This window comes from Malus sylvestris, chromosome 10 (genome assembly GCF_916048215.2).
Source record: "Malus sylvestris chromosome 10, drMalSylv7.2, whole genome shotgun sequence".
Taxonomy (NCBI): domain Eukaryota; kingdom Viridiplantae; phylum Streptophyta; class Magnoliopsida; order Rosales; family Rosaceae; genus Malus; species Malus sylvestris.
This window is the reverse complement of record NC_062269.1, coordinates 7,251,982-7,273,698: the sequence shown is the minus strand read 5'-3', so window position 1 is coordinate 7,273,698 and position 21,717 is coordinate 7,251,982. Positions and strand designations below refer to the sequence as shown.

The window sequence follows — 21,717 nt, the reverse complement described above, 5'->3', positions numbered from 1 at the left end:
AACTTAGCCGAACAGGATTTCTCCATATCGGCTTTATTGCCAATAATCATATCAATTGGCGTAGTTTCTCGGGCTAGGCCAATATCTCGGCCTCGTTCGTCACTGGAGCATTCTTTTGACGAATCTTTTTCCAAGTCAATTTTTGTATATAGCTTAGGGACTTGAATTTTTTCTTCTAGGCCTGCTATATTTTCAGTCTCTACCGAAACAACAAGTGGCCTTTGTTCTTCGGCCAAATTATCAATTTTCTTAGGCCGAATATTGGTTGTGGCCGGAGTGGAGATTTTCCCCCCGGCCTCTTGCCTTTCAGAAATTCTTCTCAAACTCTCGAGAAGTTGTTTTTGCTCCTTTAATAGGCGATAACACTCATCCCTTGAAGCCGGATCGAGATAGATCATGTGAACTTCGTAGTTTAGCACTGGGTCCCACCGGGCGTGCCAAAATGTTGACCCTAGAAACTACAAAGCCTACGTGGCGCGTAGGCCGAGTAATCTATAAGCTAACTACGTCCTTCGGTGATTGCGAGGCGTGCCAACTCGTCGGCCGAGGAGTAAATTTGTTGATGTTGCGTTGGGTGCGCGGCTGACTTCTGCGTCTTGCGATTGCGGCCGAGAAAGGAACACGTCTCAGCCTCTTGGATTCTCGAGCCTGAAGACAAGGCTACTATTCTTACGAAGTTCACGAATCGAATTCGGCTTTCAATGTGCCGAATGTAATAATTGTAACACCTCACTTTGCCGAGAAGGCTGATGAGATGACCTCGACCAATAAGGATTCAGAAATCCTTCTCGACCGAGACTTCGATAGGTAATCAACCGTCCTCGCCGTAGTGCTGTTGATGCCAACGGAAGATGCTGCAAGACCGGCTGATTCTACGGTGACAGAGCTATCTATGCTGACTTAAGATATCACCGGTTGCTTTCACAGTGCTGTTGATGCCAACGGAAGATGTGTCAGCGAAAAGAGAAAATAAAAAATCTCAAAGTTGTTGAGAGAGTTTGCGCAGGGCAGTTGTGTGTTGAATTGGAGGTCCTTTGAATGATGCACAGCCTCCTCTATTTATAGCACTGGATACCTTTGAAGTCGAGTCAAAACCCTACTCGAACTAGGTCTTCTTCTCCGGATCAAACACCCACTCGACCAGTCCTATGTTTACTAGGATTGTGAGCCTAGTCCTCTATTGAGCCGGATTCACTTCCGGGTTATTACCCTTGCCGAGACTCCTTATCGCGTTAGGACTCGACTAGTAAATGTAATATGACCTAGCCGACCTAGGTTTAGGAGCCCACGTACTAAATGATCCAAGGCTCCCCTGTCGCCAGGCCTCCCGGGCCGAGAGTGGTTCTATACTCGGCCCAACATGTTAATTTGAGCCCAAATAGAAACGGAGGACTTCATTAAGTGACTTGTTGACCTACTCATTCGCGAATATGCTCTTAACATGCGTTTAATTGGTTTCAGTGATTGAATTTGAGTCCCCTGCTTCGTCTGGTGCTACACATGGATCTGTACAAGATGGGAGCATACAGGAAACTTTGTGAGTGTCAATCCATCTCTCCATATATCGTTCCTTATGTTCTAAGGATCCTTATAGGTCATAGGAAATTCCCCATAGGTGTTTACCTTTCTTTGTTTTTTGCTATTAAATCAGAGCGACGGTGAAGCTAAAGGTTCAGATGTTATAGCCATGGTTACCAACATTGCCCCTTCTGCCGTTAATGGTGATAATTCAGGCATGACCGTAGGCAGGAAGTTGTGAAGTCCCTTGCAGCCTGGTTGTTTTTTGTTTTCTATATTATTACAGGTGATGTCAAATAAATCATTGTCTACAATATATATCAACAAAGTCAAATAGATCATTCTCGAAAGGTTTAAAGCCTTTGTTATCTTCCAAAATTCTCCACAGAATCTCTCAAGTTCCATCAATCTGGTTCACAAGTTGGAAGGACTTGAGCATTCCGAGATACACTGATAACGTTATGGTGCTTACTGCGTGATGCAAATGTACAAATGTAGTTATTGTATGCATCAACTACTATCCTTTCCCTTCTGTTGGAATACACTGATAACGTTATGGTGCTTACTGCGTGATGCAAGCATCAAAGGAAAAAGTGTCGTGATGGTTGCATAAGCAGATTGACACCTTATTTTCCTGCTGAATCTTATAGAACCATGAATTTCTTGCCATGTACAAAGCTTTCGGTGTTAGAAAAGCACGAAGATGGTGAAGAATGAGGGAATCGGAGAAAGGTGCATAGTGGAATTGAAAACCAAATTGTTCGATTCCAAGTCACAGTTTAACACAGCTTGCATCTGCAGCAATTGGTGGCTTTTATAGTCCATCAGCTGCATACATGAAGCACAAAGCCCTTGCTCAACATTAACTCGTAAACTCTGCCAATTTTCGGATTGCAGACCTTACCTTGACACATTGTAATTCATTCAAAGCACAACCACTTACCGACACACAACGACCTGTTTATAGCATTCGCCCAAACTGGCTCTCGAGTGGGGCTTTCGGGTTGTATCTTCAATGTATACAATTAGACCGTGACTCCCACTCGAGAGCTCATGATAGCTTGCCTTTTCTTGTTAATACAAGTAAACCCTTTCACCTTCATTTACAACTGATTTCAATCCGAAATTTCTTGACATCCGTCCAACATGTTGGGCAGTTGCTTCAACAGCATACTAGGCCAATTTTGGTCCTCCTTTCATTTCCGGTAAGGAACCAGCGGAGGCCCCAAATTTCTTGTTCCCCTTGGAGTCCGTCACAGTAACAAAGGAACGGTTTTCATCAGCTTTACGTGGACAAAGTATCAGCATTTTGCTCCCCCCTCCAAAGTTGTGCCTTTCCTTGCGCCATTCTCAGAAGAATTGAAATCAACTTGAAAATTATCCACGCCATCTGTAAGTGTAAATCCCGCAATATATATTTTCAGTCATCGGCAAGAAATTATCACTAATGAAGGATTAGTTTGACTTCCCGCCGAAGCTTCTTGAGTAACCATTTTGTCTTATCAAACTAACGGTATCCAAAATGCGACTCAAAACCAAAGTGTAATTAGGTTTTAAAAAAATTAATTTGAGATATAATCAACTTAAGAAGCAATTAAAACACAAACCCAACTGGGGGAATCGAAAAGGAGGCATCTGGTGGCGGCATTCTATGAGTGACAGAGAAAGTGAACGACCTTCAAGAGAGAGAGACCAATACACCAATACACCATCACAGAATTTATAAATTAACATGCATTAATTTCTTGTTTGGATTCATAAACATAGAAATTTAGAATTTCTGCATGGAAAAAAACTTGAAATTTGGCACCTCCAATTCCCAAGTTTAAATTCTATGTAAATAGGTGTCATTTTCTAATTTCTATGATTGAGAGTGAAAAAACAACAAATTCCGTATTCAATTCCATTGTTACCCAAACAAGAAAATTCACAAATTCTATAGAATAAAATTTCATCATTTAAATTTTCGTCATTTTAAAATTATTTAGTAATCTTAAATTTCTTCATTCAAACATAGTGTAATGTTTATCGAATATTGGGGAATTAAAAGTTGGTGGAATCTACGCAAATTTTAGAAACTAACTCTAAAATTTGGGGAATTGGGTAATCATAATAGGTTTTTCTTCTCCATTATACCCTATTGATTTCTGAAAATTCCAAGATTACCGTTCACATAAACCCAACAGACCAACCGCTGACAAGTTTAATATGAAATTTAACAATAATTAGAATTAATTAAAAGCTCAAATTCCAGTGTTTAATATTTGCTGAACAGAGGGATTTGACATATTTTTCTAATAATCAGTATATAAAATTTCCTACAAGAGGATGTGTCACAGAGAGATTTTATTTCTATTAAACTACACGAAGAAGAGAAAGAGAATTTGAATCTGAAATGTATTGATTTGAAGTAAATTAAGTTATTATTTTACAATGTCAATGTCAAGGGGATATAAAAAGAAGCAACAGAAAAAGAAAAAAAAGTTGTGCGGTAGCTTCCACCATCTCTATGCACAAAGTAGGACTCTCCCAAAGTACTTGTGAGCTTAATACATAAGATTTTCAGAGCAGCTTCCAATATCTCAATGCACTAAGTAGTACTTCCCATAATATTCTTGTGAGCTCAATACATGAACTTTTCAGATAATCTCTTGTCTCATGCACACAACTCGATCAACTCCGATCTCTCAAGAAAAAAGCAGCTTCCCTAAAAATAAAAATAATTTATTGATTTATTACCTAATTTATTTATTAATTAGCTAACAAATCATGAATCTCACCCAAAAAATCATCCAAGTGGCCGGTGCTCCTCCTCCCAAAAGGGCTGGCCACACCCTTATATAAACATTATCATTTTCTCCAAAACCTAAGTTCTACACTTTTGCTAAATTCTTCAAACACTTTTCCCTCAAAATTCTAACTTTGGCATCGAAGGTTCTTCGGCCAAAGCCTTCCCCCCCCCCCGCCAAATTCATCGTGGGCGCGTGAGGCTCTTGGCCTTGACCTACGGCGCGTGAGGCCTTGACCTAAGGTGTTGTTTGTTTTGTAGGTGCAATTTTGTCCAAGAACAAAGAGGAAGAAATTTGCATCCACAAATTTGTGCTTTCATTGAGAGTTTGATTCACTCGCTTGAAGAAGACTCTCGCATTCAACGTTTCTAATTTCTCATTCATTTGTAGATTTTTTGTACGTTCTACTTCCTAGCATTTTTTTTATAAAATTCTTTGAATAAATGTAAAAGAAAAATACAATGACAAGAAATTTGGAAACCACAACGAACGAAACTTCCTACATTCAAAGATCTGGATCAAGTGATGAAGATTGCGATGTAGCCCCACCACGACGATCCACAAGGCTCAACGTGGCACCACGGAGCACCACTACCATGGCAGCCACAAGGACCACTATGGCAGTGGGGAGTAGACTAGCTCCATGGCAGCAGACCATGGCCTTATGCGTTGCCATTACAGCAGCCTAAACCAAGGACTAAGCCCAAGCCCAAGCGCTGGCAGCAGCTGCGTAAGTAGCCGAGCATATGGCCTAATTTGCAACCCACGACGTAGGGCAGCCGAGCCAAGCCCAACACGAGTAGGCTCAAACCGCTGCCCAAGATGCATTGCAGGCCCAAGCTGCACTGACCATTCCCTTGACCCATATCCAATGCGCTAATAGCGTCGCACCACGCCCACGAGCCCTGCATGTGGCATGACCCACTTCCGCAGCCCAACCCATTCCCGTGGCTTACTTGGTGATCCCGATCGGTCCATGGCCAGTTCAACCGTCCCGGCTTCAGATTTCTAAACTGACAATTGAATCGAGGGCATTTTCACCCAATTTCTCTGCAGATTTGACATCCCAACTCAAATCTCACTCCCGGAGTCTATTACACTTCCACTACTCAAGGAGATGTATTCCGTCCTAGCTCTTCCAACCTGAATGGCGAACAACATTTGTCTCAACAAGTCATAGAGTTGACAAGCGCTCTCGTACAATAGACAACCTTGGTGAATCAGCTCTTGCAGCGGACCGAGATGTAATGTGCCCTAAAAGAGGTGTCCCAAAGTAGGACAAAGGCAGACGATGAACCTCTCTAGCAACTTCCCAACAAGTAGCCATTTGACCAGTCACGAACCAAGCGTTATGACGGAGTACACTCTTGACTAGGCCCCCGAGATAGCGTATACTTTCATCTTAGCGCATGGAGGAGTGTGCACTCTCGGTTAGGCCCACGAACGAACATACATTCACGGTTAGGGCCACATTCCGATAATCAACATAAGCAACCATCCAGACGAAGTGTTCATTCGCGACAATGCCCGCAAGGAGCATCCTTCACCTCATATCAAAGTAGGCAGCACAGCGGACGGAGAGAAGTAGTTACTCAATCCAGCTCAAGTTCAACCAATAGCCTGCGAGTTACCTGCTCGCCTGTTAGGAACATACCACATGCACCGCAGTCGCGGCATAGACGAGCCGAACACATGGAAGAGCAACCTAGACCAACAAGTCATAACCGGGGACAACTAAGAGCTCCGCTACCCCTAAAAAGGTAAATTCAAGAAGAAATAAAAAGACTCACGATCGAGCGATTGCGCGATTTCCAGCGCAACAAAGCTACTGACAAGGCGTTCCAATGAGAAATGACTAACATAAACGGGTCATCTTTCAATGAAAGATCGAGCAAACGGGACTATCCCATATAGATTGTCGAATACAAAGATTATTTATGTTCCAACAAAGGTAGCAGCTCAGCCTAATGGCATAATGGGGGCAAACGAGTACCAGAATGACACACCAACCCAATTACCAAGAATCAGGGGTAGACTTTGTTCCTAACACTCCAGACGATTCAATACTGAAGCAGCACATCACCAGTAGCCGAGCATCATGGACCTAGTGGTCCAATTTCTCTTGTTGCGCACAAGCTGGCCCAAGCTAGCTCAATCTATGTTTTCACAGCCGTGCCTACTTGCTCCGCGGCTCCCGACAGCTATTGATTTATCACCATGGCTCATAACTATGCCAATCTTACACCATGGCTCCCAACCGTGCCGATCTTACCATGTGGCTTGCGCCAACCAAGCCTCAAAATGGCACACGACGAAACACCTAATGATAGCGTAATAATTCTAGGAGCAGCTCACTGCACTTACACCCTTATGCGGGTTCCACAAGCAGTTCGCCAAACAAGACCTCATAAGCTGAGGATTATTTCAGTTATTCAGCAGTACAGTTTTTCTCAGCAGCACTCACGACAACGACTTCCATGCTCTCCAGTGTGAGAGGGTAAACCAATCTCTGGACACCCATCTGGGTAAGCTCTCCAGTGCGAGAGGATAAACTAATTGCTCTCCAGTACGATAGGGTAAACCAATCCCCTAGAGAGCGAAAGGGTAAACCAATCTCCCGACACCCATCTGGGTAAGCTCTCCAGTGTGAAAGGATAAACTAATTGCTCTTCAGTGCGAGAGGGTAAACCAATTCCTCGACACTCATATGGGTCTGCTTTTCAGTGCAAGAGGTTAAACTAATTGATATCTAGTGCGAGAAGGTAAACTAATTGCTCTCTAGTGTGAGAGAGTAAACCAATTCCCCGACACCTATATGGGTCTGCTTTCTAGTTCGAGAGGTTAAACTAATTGCTCTCCAATGCGAGAGGGTAAACCAATTCCCCGACACCCATATGGATAAGTTCTCCAGTGCGAGAGGGTAAACTAATTGCTCTCCAGTATGAGAGGATAAACTAATTGCCCGACACCTATCTGGGTAAGCTTTCCAGTGTGATAAGGCCACATAGTTCAAAAGATCGAATGCTTGAAGACTAACTAGGCAATGAATTCAACAATTCGCTCATCCGACACTTCATCTTTAGCAACTCCAATCTTGGCAGCTCAATCCATGATTGTTCCATCTACGACAACTGAGAAATCAAACTCAAGCAGTTTCCTCATTTTTGGTAAGCAGCCCAAACCGTGGCCCATGACATGCCACTTCCTCGGCCCATGCCGAGCCAATCCTTGGCTTCAGTCAAGCTAAGTAGCACAAGCAATGGCCTCTGCCACACCATTTCCTTGGCCCATGCCAAGCTGACTCTTGACCCCTGCCAGCCGACGTGCCGCACCACCTCGATAGCTACCTCATGGCAGCACCACCCAAGAAAAAGACAAGGATAATTAAGTTTTTCTTACATCAGTGCGGCGCGGAGAAGACAAAGAAATCAACGGAATGTGGTTCTTTGCACGGGCAAGCAAAGAAGAGTGCTAGGAGAGAAGGAACAAATATCCTCTAGTTTTCTCACTTTCTTGTAGGGACACATAATTGCCCTCCGAAGTTGATTTAATCCCTTAATTAAGGTAGGCTTAAATAGGCTTTGGAGGCGATTTATTTATCTTTCCTAGAAGAATCTAATTCCAAGTCCAAGTGAGAATCTGCATCAAAGCTGGAGATCTCTACACATGCTGCTCTTTCCTGCGAGCAGCCCAACAGGTGTGGGGACATTTGTGAAGCCAAAAATAATCAAGAAAAATATGGCGGCGACACATGGATTTTTGGAAGAAAAAGACAAGATTACCCTTGAGGTACATCAGGATTTCTATGCGCAAGCAGTGAGCAATCATCCCTCAATCAAGTCAAAAGTGCCCAAAATAGGTATTTATTCAAAACCTATTTCATTTATCCTTATCAAATCTTCTCCACGAGGTAACCCCCAAATCATTCCTTTCTAATTATATTAATTAGCTAATTAATTGATTTATTACCTAATTAATTTATTAATTAGCTAACAAATCATGAATCTCACCCAAAAAACCATCCAAGTGGCCGGCCAGTCCTCCTCCTCCCAAAGGGGTCGGCCACACCCCTATATAAACCCCCTCATTTTCTCCAAAACCTAAGTCCTATACTCTTGCTAAATTCTCCAAACATTTTTCCCTCAAAATTCTAACTTTGGCATCGAAGGTTCTTCGGCCAAAGCCCCCCCCAATTCATCGTGGGCGCGTGAGGCTCTTGGCCTTGACCTAAGGTGTTGTTTGTTTTGTAGGTGCAATTTTGTCCAAGAATAAGGAAGAATAAATTTGCATCCACAATCATCATCATAAGTCATAAGACTTAGTAGTAAATCTAAAAGGTTACTCATAAAATGTAACTAAAATTTAGGGGTGGGTTCAAAAAACCGAAAACCGAAAAAAACCGAACCGAAAATCGGACCGAGGCCGAAAAAAACAGAACTGAATTTGGTTGGTTCGGTTTCGGTTTTTGAGGTTCGAAAACCAAACCGAACCGAAATATATTTTAATTATTAAAAAAAAAAAAAAAGTTCACACCCAAAGGGGTTCAAACCCATTCCCACTTAGTTGAGTATCTTTCCCTTAAACCATTTTGACAGCAAGTTGTTTCTTGCTAATACCATTATGAGTAGCATATTTAAAACAAGATGGATCATAATTGTTTAATAGGTTATCAATTCCCATCTTTCATTCAATCCCCAATTCTCATCTTTCCCAATTCTCATCTTTCATCTTCTTTAACCCTAGCCGAAAAAACCATCTTTCATATTTCTTTAACCCTAGCCGAAAAAAACCATCTTTCCCAATTCCCAATTCTCATCTTTCCCAATTCCCATCTTTCATCATCTTTTTCTTCTCTCTCTCTCTCTCTCTCTCTGTTTAACTTCATCTCTCTCACACTCTCAAAGAGTACTGCAATGGCACCCATGAGTCTTCCTCCTGGATTCAGATTCCACCCAACGGATGAAGAGCTTGTTGCTTACTATCTGGATCAAAAAATCAATGGTCGCACCATTGAGCTAGAAATTATCCCAAAGGTCGACCTCTACAAATGTGAGCCATGAGATTTTCCTGTATGTACTTGATTTTGTTTTGTTCGATCTGCAAGATGGAGGTAAAGGTTTAATTCATGGTTTTTTGGGTGAACTGGAAAAAGAATAAATTGTGGGTTTTTTTTTTTTTTTTTTAATAATAATTGATGTTGCAGGTTTGTTAATTCATGTGTTCATTATAGGAATGCATCATGGATTTGACTACAAGTTTGTTAATTTTAATAACAAACTTCAAGCTCCAGTTTGTTAATTCATGTGTTCATTGCAGATTGATTTCTCGGGCAGGGAAGCATGTGCTTCATTCAAGCTCCAGATTTAAAAAAAAAATTTATGGAAAAAACCGAACCGAAAAAAATTGAAAAAAAACCGAACCGAACAATAACTTTGGTTTGGTTTCCGGTTTCGGCCAAAAACCGAACCGAACAGAACCGAACCCACCCCTACTAAAATTCATATTTATGTAGGTATGTTTAATATTTGCTAAAGAAAACATTTATGAAAATATTTATGTAGGTATATTAATTACCACTCTTATTTAAGTGAATTAGTAAATAGTTTATATGGAATCCATTCTGATTCCGGAAGGTTTTAATAAACAACTCCAACATGAATCCGATTTTGACTCTTCTCCATTCAAACTCCTCAACAATTCAATACCCCTCAAATCAATTCCTCCCACTTTGATCATCAATTAGTAAATGAGCCAACTTCTGATGAGATGCAGGAAGATCATTAAACTGTAAGTATGTAACGATGGTGGCTAAAAAAACATTAGGTTTATTAATCAATTTGCCCTTGAAATTATTATTTAGTCTCATTTTAGCCATGAACCTGGTTTTATCTCACTTTGCCCCCTAAACTGACATTTTCGTCTCATTTACTCACAATCACCCTTTTCATTCATTCCGTCATATAGACACTAAAGTAAAGGGTAGTATGGACGTTTCATTTTTACCATAACTCTTTGCCTCCAATCCTGCCAGCTAAAATGATCCCAATTCTATTTTTGACAATGCAAACTAAAATTTTGATTTTAACTTACAATAAACTTTTTACAAGAAGATTAATTGTCGATTGAACTCAAGGACTAGATTCGCAAGCCTAAATTCATTTCTCCTCTTTCACTTAACCTAATTTGTTTCCCCAACGTTTTTTGCTACAATTCACGTGCAGCCTAGTAAATATAGGGTGATCACCCAAAATTTCCATGTAAGTACCGCATCGCTAGGCATGGGGCATATCTTCACCTATGTAAGAAACGAAATGTCCATATTACCTTTTATTTTAACATGTGACGACCCGTCCCTATATTATTTATGTAACTTCTTTCCGACTATGTGCAATGACTATTATGCCCTTATTGGCAAGTGACGTCGTACTTATATCGCTTTTATTTTATTTCTCGCTATCGCATTTAAATTGTACACGTTGTTACGAGTGTATGAGAATATCTACCAGTGTAGAAACACTGTTACAAGTGTTTTTCATTTCTTTGTACTATAGAAAATCTGAAAACTTAACCCTATCTCTTCTTTTCTTTTAATGTAACGCATGTCTTCCCCTTTTTACTCACCACCAATCAATTTCCTTCCCATTTTCTTTCACCCAATCAATCACCTCTCTTTATCTCTGCCCAACCAATCAGAAAGCAACCATCACATCACTCTCTCTCTCTTCTCTCTCTTTTCTCTCTCTTCCTCATCGAGCTCTCTCTTCTTCTCTGTAACCTTCTCAAATTCACACCAAAACACACAAACGTGACAAAAAAAACTACACCATTGTGTTCATCTTGACTCCACGAACTCAACCATACCATTTGATCATGTGTTGACCGAATTTTGGATGTCCAACTCGGAAGGTCTGACTCGATGAGTTTTGGTTCAACGATTTTCATCACGGCTTAGGTAAGCCTTGGGAAATCCTAAGAACTTTCATATCATTCCTATGAGTTGACTCTGATCTCGTGTACATGTTTTCAACGAACATCTTAGCATAGAAAGCTCGATGGGGAGACTGCTCAGTTTTCCAGCAAAGGAACCGTGACCATTTGGTCACTTTCAACTCATTTTTCCGGCCAACCTTGACCACGACTGGACTCCTAATAGGTATAGACTTATTCTCTATATTCCTAACTTCAAAATGGCTTTTGAATCACTGAGTTTGGTCAACTATCGAGTTAGAAAACAACCCTGAAAGTTGGGAAGAAATTCAAAAAAATCTGGAAAAGTTTGACCGTGGCCATTTGGCCACTTTCAGGCCAAATTCCTAGACGACACATACCACATTTGAACTTTCTATGAATATGGATCGATTCATCTCATTTCTAGCTTTAATTTGGTTTGTGTAGAATTGTTTTTGGTTGAGAATCGAGCTCGTTAGGAGCTTGGAAAGTTGGTCCAAAACCTACACAAAAAAATTCAGGAACTCACGAGGAAGGCAAGTACGTATGTACTCGCAGGCGCATGGGCGCGTATGGCTGCCTGTGCAGCCACTTGTGGAGACGCATGGTGGCGCATCCTACCTCCGGTCGACGTGTGGTCGACGTGCGTGGGTCCGTGACGTCGAGTATATCATTGTCGTATATTCAAACCTTATGTTTGAGTAATCTATGGAGGTTTTATTTAAGTTTCTATATATGTGTTAATAAACTAATTAAATTAGTAATTTCACATTTAGGGGAAACGTATCCCGAGGATGTACGGGGTCAAGCAAGGCTCGGAGGCTTCATTTCGACTGCGTATCTGTGAGTGGGCAGTTTATTTTATACCTATACATATTGATAGTTTCCCTAAATGCGTAGTTACTTCACTTTTACACGTATTGCCAAGTGTTCGTTATTGTGATATAAATTGTGATAAATGCTGCTATAGGGTTGGGATATTACTGTCATGACATTCATACATATCTGTACATGTTCATCTTGCTGTACCGGTGTTAGTACTCACCCCAGGGCCAGTGCCAATCCTTCACATGTATGTTCACATCGCACCATTCGCTCGCCTTGGATCCAAATTAGGTGCTAGTCCTGTCGGGTAGATTGCATTAGGCAATCCGACTTATATGTGACCATGCTTCTGCACCAACTTTCACGTGATCGTAATACTAGAGCATATCAATTACACCCAGTCTTGTTCGTATAAGAAATTATCTGTTTGAACTCGTGTGTCAGCCTAGATGGATGAACACTTAGCTATACTTGATTATCACATGATTATATTATTGTGGCATTTGATACATCATGACTTGGCATATTTCTAGTTATAATACTATTATAATGCTGATGATTTATCGTTTACATACTTACGTAGTATGTTTTAAAGAAACTATACTTGTTTTACGGCTAGGGGTTAGTATATTCGAAAATAAAGGTTTTTACAAAACGTTGTTTTGCTGACCCACACAACTTTGTTTTTCGCTCTTCCAGGTTTAGTAGTTGTGCTTACGTATTTACAAGGATTCAGGCAAATCTTAGGAGATGATTACCTTCAGTGGTATAACCCTCATCCTATTCATTATACTGTCTTATGCTCTATTATCACGTATGAAAAGGGTTCGATCCCGCTCACCTGCGCACTTCTTTGTTTAGGCACTTTTAAGTTTAAATTTATTCATATTCTTTTTCCATTACACTACACTTTATGGCTTCGTCACCCTCCAGGTGTCGGCCAGCACAACTCGATTCAGAGTCCAATGGAACTTTCCGGGTCGGGGTGTGTCATAACGTCTATTAGAAGGAGTGGAGGAAAATGGGTGAATTGAGACTAAATGAGATGAAAATGACAGTTTCAGCAGGTAAATATATTAATAAGCCTAAAAGAATAACCAAAATCATCGTGCAAATATAATATCTGTAATTTCCCACACTCACAAGTGAGATAGAATTTCCTAGAGGATGTGTTATAGAGAGATTTTATTTCTATTAAACTACATGAAGAAGAGAAATAGCGTTTGAATCCGAAATGTATTAATTTGAAGTAAATTAAGATATTATTTTACAATGTCAATGTGAAGGGGATATAAAAAGAAGCAACAGAAAAAGAAAAAAAAAGGTTGTGTGGTAGCTTCCAGTATCTCCATGCACCAAGTAGGTATTTCCCAAAATACTTGTGAGCTTAATACATAAGCTTTTCAGATAATCTCTCATCGCACGCACACAACTCGATCAACTCCCATGTCTCAAGAAAAACAGCAGCTTCCCTAAAAGTAAAATTAATATTCCCTCTTCATCATTCCACACACACACACACACATATATATAATATATATATATATATGTATGTATATAATGTTATTCTTATCATATTTTTGTACTATAATTGTATACCACCTTAGATGGCATCTGATGTGGACAACCACATCATCTAAATTAATTAGTATTTAATTCAAAATGTTAATCAATAATTAATAAAAAGATTGTTAATTAAATGATGATTGTGGTATATGAGGAGTCTTCTTCTGTCACCTAAGATTATTTAAGTATTTTAATTAATAAAAAAATTGAAATTAAATGATGTAGTTTGTCTAACTCATTTGCTACTTAAGATAGTAAAAAAATATTATATAAAATTATGGTAAAAACAACATTACTCTATCTATATATATAGGTCATAAAAAAGAAAATAGATCATGGAAAAGAAAGTTCCAACTTTAAATTGATATGCGTGTAAACCAACCAATCAAAACACTCCAATTAAATTAATAAAAATTGAAAAGAGGATGTTTAGTCTTCGTCAAGTTTCAGAGCCATATTCTGGAGCCTTCCTTCGTAGTTCTTAAGTAGTACCTTTCACTCTTATCACAACAAATATATTCTCGATTCTTCTTTTCATCATGCAAATATTATATGAGTGCGAGAACCATATATAAATCTCATATCTATATAAACTAGTGAAAATATATGCAGTTGTGTTTCTCTCTGGTGTTTCACTGATCGATCATTGTCTTGTGTTGGAGATGAATGAGCCTAAGTATGGTTACCCGTATCCACCTCCTCAAGGTACGTACGAACGTATTCTACTTGTTATTTTATTCTTTTCTGATTACCAAACTATATATCATATGTGCAGTGCAGGGCTTCTTTTAATCTTTTGCTCAATTCATAATTCTGATGTATTCTTTAATCTATATGGATAATGATTACTGGTTTAGCCGTTCGTTGATCGATCCTTCTTTGCTGGTCATGATCATATTATTTGCTCGTGTTTGTTTACAATCTAAAGAATATATTTATGTTTCGATCTGATCTGTATTTTATATCAAATAATTTGCTGCATCCCCATGGATTAACCATCTCTAAATTATTTTCATCTTTTTGATATTGTGCTAGGACTGCTTGGACTTCTTCTAAGTACATATGATTTGATGATAAAATAATTAATTAGGATATCGAGATCATGATGTAGTTTATTGGGAATTGATAGCATTTAGGAGCTAGATTATTGATTAACATAGTTTTTACTTGTAAATCGATGTCAGGGCCTTATCAAGGACCTCCTGTGATGGCTCCTCCACAATATAATGCTGCTCCACCACCAAAAAGAGAACCAGGTTTCCTTGAAGGATGGTATTAACTTTATTCTTTATTTATTCCATATTTTTTTTCTGACAAGTTAACTTTTATTTCTTTCCTTTTCTCCTTATTACTTTTAGCAAAATTTATTTTAATTCAACAACGTCCTTTATGGACTTGTTTGAAAATGTTCATAAAATAGTTCAAAATATTTTTGGTGAAAATATTTTTAGAATCAATGGACTTGTTTGAAAATGTTCATAAAATAGTTCAAAATATTTTTGGTGAAAATATTTTTAGAATCAATTCTTAATAAAAATGCAAGTGCTTTTGAAATTTAAAAATATTTTTGTTTTCTAAAAGCGTTTTCAGCTATTCCAAAAGCACTTCTGAACAAATCATATGTTTATATAAATGTATGTATTATGTAATCACATGAGGATGCATGTATGAAAAAGGGATGTGGTAGTTTCTTTCTAATATACTTCTTATGCAGTTACTAATTAATTTGTTCTTGCACTAATTATGCAGCCTTGCAGCGTTGTGCTGCTGTTGTCTCTTGGATGAGTGTTGCTGCGACCCCTCCATTATATTTGTTACCTGATAATGTTATCATCTTTTGGAACAAATTGAAGGGACAGTTTGTGTTTCATGTCTTTAAATACACACAAATTTGTACCGACCATCAAAACATATACCTGTATCTTTATAAATATATGTTTGAGTACCACTAAATATATTTATGTTTGTGTGAAGAGAGTAAGTTGAGGTTTCATTATAACATCAATTGGTGATAAAAGGAGTACCTATACTCCTTGTAAGCATTAGGAGCCTTCCTAAATAGAAAGCCCCTATCAGTACAGAGGGTCACTCTTGACCTTGTAACCCACAAACTTGACCCGGTCGATTCTCCCTCATCCGTCCTTTGTTTGGGGTGATCTTGGTTTCTATGGAAAGCTTCGATGAGATCATCATTCTAGTAGCGTCAATTTAGTTGAGGAGCCACCGGATTTTATGAAAATATGATGAGAAGGCAACAATATGTTTTGACTTTCTTCGCCGTTTTTTCTAGTGTTTCCGGCAACCATTTCCTTCTAGTGAGGTATGAAACTTTATCTACTCTTCGTTATATACATGTTGGTATTCTTTGAATTGGTCTTGTGTCCATAGTATTGGGATCTAAACCCTTGAAATTCCAGTTTTGGCAAGTGCGCTTGGTTGGTTTCCGGCCACAATTAGTTGCAGCCCCAATTATGAAATTTGATTCCCTTGTCGAGCTCTAGCTACCCCATAAGTTTGACCATTTTGGTTAAGGTCGAAAAATTAAGTTTACAAAACCCTCCACCATGGTTACCAACATATGTGGCAGTGCATGGGGTCGTTCACGAGTGTTGTCTAAATTCTAAAGACCTTCTAGTGACCTGTGAACTTGTGTCGAGCTTGATTTTCCGAGACAAACTTGTGAGTTCACAAGATAACTAACAATTGAGAAATCAATATTCATACAATCATCATCATCATAAGTCATAAGACTTAGTAGTAAATCTAAAAGGTTGTTTAACTCATAAAATGTAACTAAAATTCATATTTATGTGGGTATGTTTAATATTTGCTAAAAAAAAACATTTCTGAAAATATTCATACATGTAAAGTCTGTACCTAGACCGAAACACACTTCCGGCTAGCTTTCCCTTAAGGAGTTTTGTCTTTGTCAATCTAGTAAAGTTCGTACCTAGACCAAAACACAATAATCTCACATCCCAAACTCCATACACTATACAACATTTAATTTTATTTAACATTATGGCTGCATCTACTTTCGAGTTAGACTGCTTGCATACTCTGTGAATGGATCAAGTCAATCGTAGTTCACCATCATAAGAGAAATTCAATGTATGCTACAGTTTTGAATATCCATACTTAGTAGAAATGAAGGTTTCACCGAAATAAGAAATACAGTGACGATGGGCAAAATTTGACTGCTAGGCTTTATTGGGTTTTTAGTGATGCTAACATTGATATTCGAGAATGATTTGCAGCATGTTGACCAAAAGTCAACCATCAGTCAAAGCAGTCAACACTACGATCAACAACATTTATCTGTAAATTCTAATCGGGAAGATTTGCATGTCGCATTTTTATCTGTAAATTCTCAAAGGCATTGTGTTACATACACAACCACATACTATAATTCTATAACGATCTAATAGTCAGATCTCCGCCTATCACACAATCGAGTGGCAGTCCAAAACGCATACACTTACACATGTTTAGTGTAACGACTTGTCCCGAATTTTACGAATCGGAAAGACAATTTTGTAATTTCACTTTGGTTGGGAGATATTTTGAAATGGTTGCTTTTTGGATCTTGTTTGGTGTGCCATATGGGGCTTTTTGGTCCCCTGGCTCACTCTCTCTCTTTCTCACCCTTCTCACCTTCATGTGTACAACTCTCGGACCTCTCTCTTATCTCCTTCTCACTTTTCTCTCCCATTTCCTTCACCCTCGAGCTCTCTCTTCTACAAACTCTCCCTCTCCTTTTTTAGCTTCATTCACATGACAATAGACCTCATCACTAGATGAGGAGACCCCAAAAACCCAGGCCAATCATCGTGGAACCCCTCCAGTGATGGAGTCATTGTTCATTATCTTCCCTAACGAACTCCAACACGTTTTGTGGTTTTTCCGATGTTGGTAAGCTTCTAGAACCTTTGCAATGTGTTTTAAGGTTAGATCGAAGCTTGTTTTAAGTTGCACACACATTTGTTATACGCAGAAATAGCTCAAAGTTAGCTTTTCCCAGATTCCAGCGAGAAGCCGAGACTTCCATGCCATTTTCTAGCCAACTTCGGCCACCAAACCGCTCCAAATTGGTGCGAATCTATTCTTCTCATCTTAAGCTTCTTTTTGGCTTTTGAATCATTGCAAATGGTGTAGAAATGTGCTCGAACAGAGCTCGGGAAGTGTTGCCCAGTTTTCTGCTGAACCCACGGCCTGAAATTCGGTCGACCCGACCCGTTACCCTTAAACCCGGATCCAAACCAAAGTTGCTACCTGACCTAACCTAGGCCGTTAGCCCACTAAACAAAGCCCAGACTTGAAAACCAGATTCGACCTGACCTAACCGGTTCCCAGGTTCCAGGTCAGTGCGTGGGTGCACGTGGATGCCTGTCATGGTCGACGCGTGGAGCACACGCACTTCCGTCGAAGGTATTGTGCTTCGACGTCGTGGACGGCAGCACTGACGACTTTTAAGGCCAACTTTATGGCAACCCAACTCAGAGCGTGGTGGCACGTGCGTGGGGATACCCGAGGTCCCCCTTTAGGTTTTTTGATGTCCTGAATCCGTTAACGACGTTCGTTTTCTCAAATTCAATTATTATAGTACAATTTTATTAATTGGTCCCTTTATGTGCTTAGGTGCGTTTGTTAGTGGCATTTCCATCTTCTCTAGTTTGCACGGCTCTTCAATGACGGAGTAAGGTAAGTGGACCCCTTTCCAAAATGCATGATTTTATTACTAGAAATGCATACATGAAAAGCATGATTTTTTTACTAAGTTTTATGAAACCTTTATGAGTAATTTGGATTTACACTTTATGAAATATCATGCTTTATCGGATTTATGTCCCTTGAAAGATTTATGATTATATACTATGAACATGGTTTATGATGATGATTTGAGCTAGAATGCTTCTATGATATATGATATGATGTTTGAGCTATTGAGCTCTAATGAGATATATTTTGGAAATATTATGTTTATGATTTTCTGTGCTTATATATGCCTACGGGCGAATAATTTTATATATGACTTCGGTCGGGTGATGAAGGGCCTACGGGCGAATAATTTTATATATGACTCCGGTCGGGTGATGAAGGGCCTACGGGCGAATGATGCTTATATATGGTTTCGGTTCACCTACGAGTGAATGATACTTATATATAGCTTCAGTCGGGTGATGTAGGGCTAACGAGTTAATGATACTTATATATGGCTTCGGTCTGGTGATGTAGGGCCTTCGAGCGAATGAAGATTTGTATATGCCTACAGGCAGAAGATGAAGAGCCTTTGAGCGAATTAAGTTATACATATATGCCTTTGTGATACTACTACTAAGCACTATATATATGATATATGATATATGTTTTATGAAGGTTTTATGGCATGCTGGGGGTTTCGGAAAACTTATTACTTATTAAGTTATATGAGTTTTCTCAATTGGGGGTCAGTACGTTGAAGAATGATTGTTTTAGTATTCCATATATATAACTTGGTCCACTCATGTTTTGTTTTGTGCCCCCTCAAGACTTAGAATCGAGGCGTACAAACCTGGTGTCAAGGTACTCCCACATCAGTATCTTCGAGTCCTCTCGGCGTAGGATCTTTTCCTTTGTTCGTATATTTGATAATATTCCTTCTTAAATGTTCTGTGACACACCTCGACCCGGATAGTCTACTTTGACTTCGAGTCGAGCTGTGATGGTCGACACCTGGAAGGTGACGAAGCCATAAATTGGGGTGATGTGGAATATGTGAATAAATTTAAACCTAAATGTGCCTAAAATACGAGAGTGCACTGTGAGCGGAAATGAACTCATTCACACGTGATATAGAGCATAAGTAAAGTACAGCAAGGTAAGGTGACGATTATACCATGATAAGAAACCGCCCGTACCAAGAAGTGCCATGAATCCTCGTCGATACGGAACATTGCTACTAGAATCTGGAGGGGAGCAAAAATAGAAAGTGTGAGTGAGCAACACAAAGATTCCCAAAATCAATTCAATTATCAAAGGTAGTAATCTCTCGTCGTAGAGTCTGTATAATTTACAGAAATGATACTACGTATGAGTATGAACTCAAATGTATACTAATAGTAAGTCCAGAAATATACCACGACACATCATCTCATTAGCATATGAAAAATCATGTGTTTAATAACTCATACTAGCACGCACGTCGGAGTCACCTCTAATGACTTGTATGACTGTACTCATATCTTATCAATCATTGCTAGTACATAAGTCGGAATCACCTCTAGTGATCTGTACGACTATCATATCTTGTCAATCATTGCTAGCACATAAGTCGGAATCACCTCTAGTGATATGTACGACTGTATCACATCTCATCAATCATTGCTAGCACATAAGTCGGAATCACCTCTAGTGATCTGTATGACTGTCATATCTCATCAATCATTGCTAGCACATAAGTCAGAATCACCTCTAGTGATCTGTACGACTGTATCACATCTCATCAATCATTGCTAGCACATAAGTCGGAATCACCTCTAGTGATCTGTACGACTGTATCGCATCTCATCAATCATTGCTAGCACATAAGTCGGAATCACCTCTAGTGATCTGTACGACTGTATCGCATCTCATCAATCATTGCTAGCACATAAGTCGGAATCACCTCTAGTGATCTGTACGACTGTATCGCATCTCATCAATCATTGCTAGCACATAAGTCGGAATAACCTCTAGTGATCTGTACGACTGTATCGCATCTCATCAATCATTGCTAGCACATAAGTCGGAATAACCTCTAGTGATCTGTACGACTGTATCATATCTCATCAATCATTGCTAGCACATAAGTTGGAATCACCTCTAGTGATCTGTTAGACTGTATCACATCTCATCAATCATTGCTAACACATAAGTCGGAATCACCTCTAGTGATCTGTTAGACTGTATCACATCTCATCAATCATTGCTATAACTCAACCATTTCGATTAATGTCGTAAACTTACCTGAACTTACCTGGGTGTCCTGCATGCACCTTCACACTCCAAGCATCCACCATAACTATGTGCAGGTAATATACACATAAACATGCCACAGTGCAATCTAAAACTTAACCATTTCATATTATTTCCAAATATATACATTTATATACTTTGGCATAAAATGCATAATCTGTAGCACCCTACTCCCGAACTATTTATTTTCGAGAGTAATCATCGGTGATAAGCCCAATTAGACACTAGTTAAAATTTAACTATCATTACTTATAATTCCTTACTTCAATTTTCTTGATTCTTTACATCTTAATTTATGAGCAACATTTAACTAACAAAACCTAAGGTTATATCTCACATTTTCTACCAATCTCCTTCACACTACTCAATTTCCCATACAAGACTATTGTCTCAAATATTTAGTCTCGTTATTGTATGGCTGCATTTAACATCTCATTAGACTGCATACGTACCCTAAACAGGGATCAAGCCATTCGTAGTTCACAATAGTATTCCAAAGCATTCTCAGTGGTTAAATGAAATACTCAATTTAAAAACGTTTGCAAAATTATCAATCACACATATATACATATATATAATTGTGATAGAAAGGAAAAGACCCATTAACCTGGAGTCCACGCTGTGATTCTCTAGCACGCGCATCAAGGCGTCTCGAAGGATTGGCGCCTATAACAATTATCGAATCACATCTCAGAATTCTTATCAACAGAATACATAATTCATATAAGGCACATCCTCAAAGATATTCTAAAATAGTTTGAAACTCATTGATCTCAATTTAACCGTCGATCAAAGATCGACGGTAGGGTCTACGACCCTATATAACTCGATCCGGAAGATCCGCATATCAGATTTCCAATCTGTAACTTCTAAAGATCCACATTATTCTTCTAGAATATACTAAAATTTCATTATGATCTGACGGTCGGATCTCCGCCAATTGCCAAAACTAAGTGGCAGTCAACAATTTATTTTATGAACTTACAATTCCAATTCTGAGAGATCCGTACGTCGGATTCTCAATCCATAAGTTCCTATGATCCTCAAATATTACGTATTATAACATGTCAAAGTTTGG

The 21,717-nt window shown here is 39.1% G+C and overlaps 2 long non-coding RNA genes across 3 annotated transcripts; both read left to right on the top strand.

The window, feature by feature from the left end:
* The first annotated feature begins 11,039 nt into the window (after positions 1 to 11,039).
* Positions 11,040 to 13,887, top strand: LOC126585498 (uncharacterized). Of its 2 annotated transcripts, none has more exons than XR_007610542.1 (3): positions 11,040 to 11,259; positions 11,352 to 11,460; positions 12,032 to 13,887. It is a non-coding gene; the product is annotated as an uncharacterized LOC126585498 (long non-coding RNA). The 2 variants fall into 2 exon arrangements; XR_007610541.1 differs by having other exon boundaries at positions 11,347 to 11,460.
* A 244-nt stretch (positions 13,888 to 14,131) lies between these two features.
* On the top strand, positions 14,132 to 15,619 carry LOC126585494 (uncharacterized). The gene is made up of 3 exons (XR_007610529.1): positions 14,132 to 14,351; positions 14,831 to 14,918; positions 15,396 to 15,619. It is a non-coding gene; the product is annotated as an uncharacterized LOC126585494 (long non-coding RNA).
* Positions 15,620 to 21,717: the final 6,098 nt, after the last annotated feature.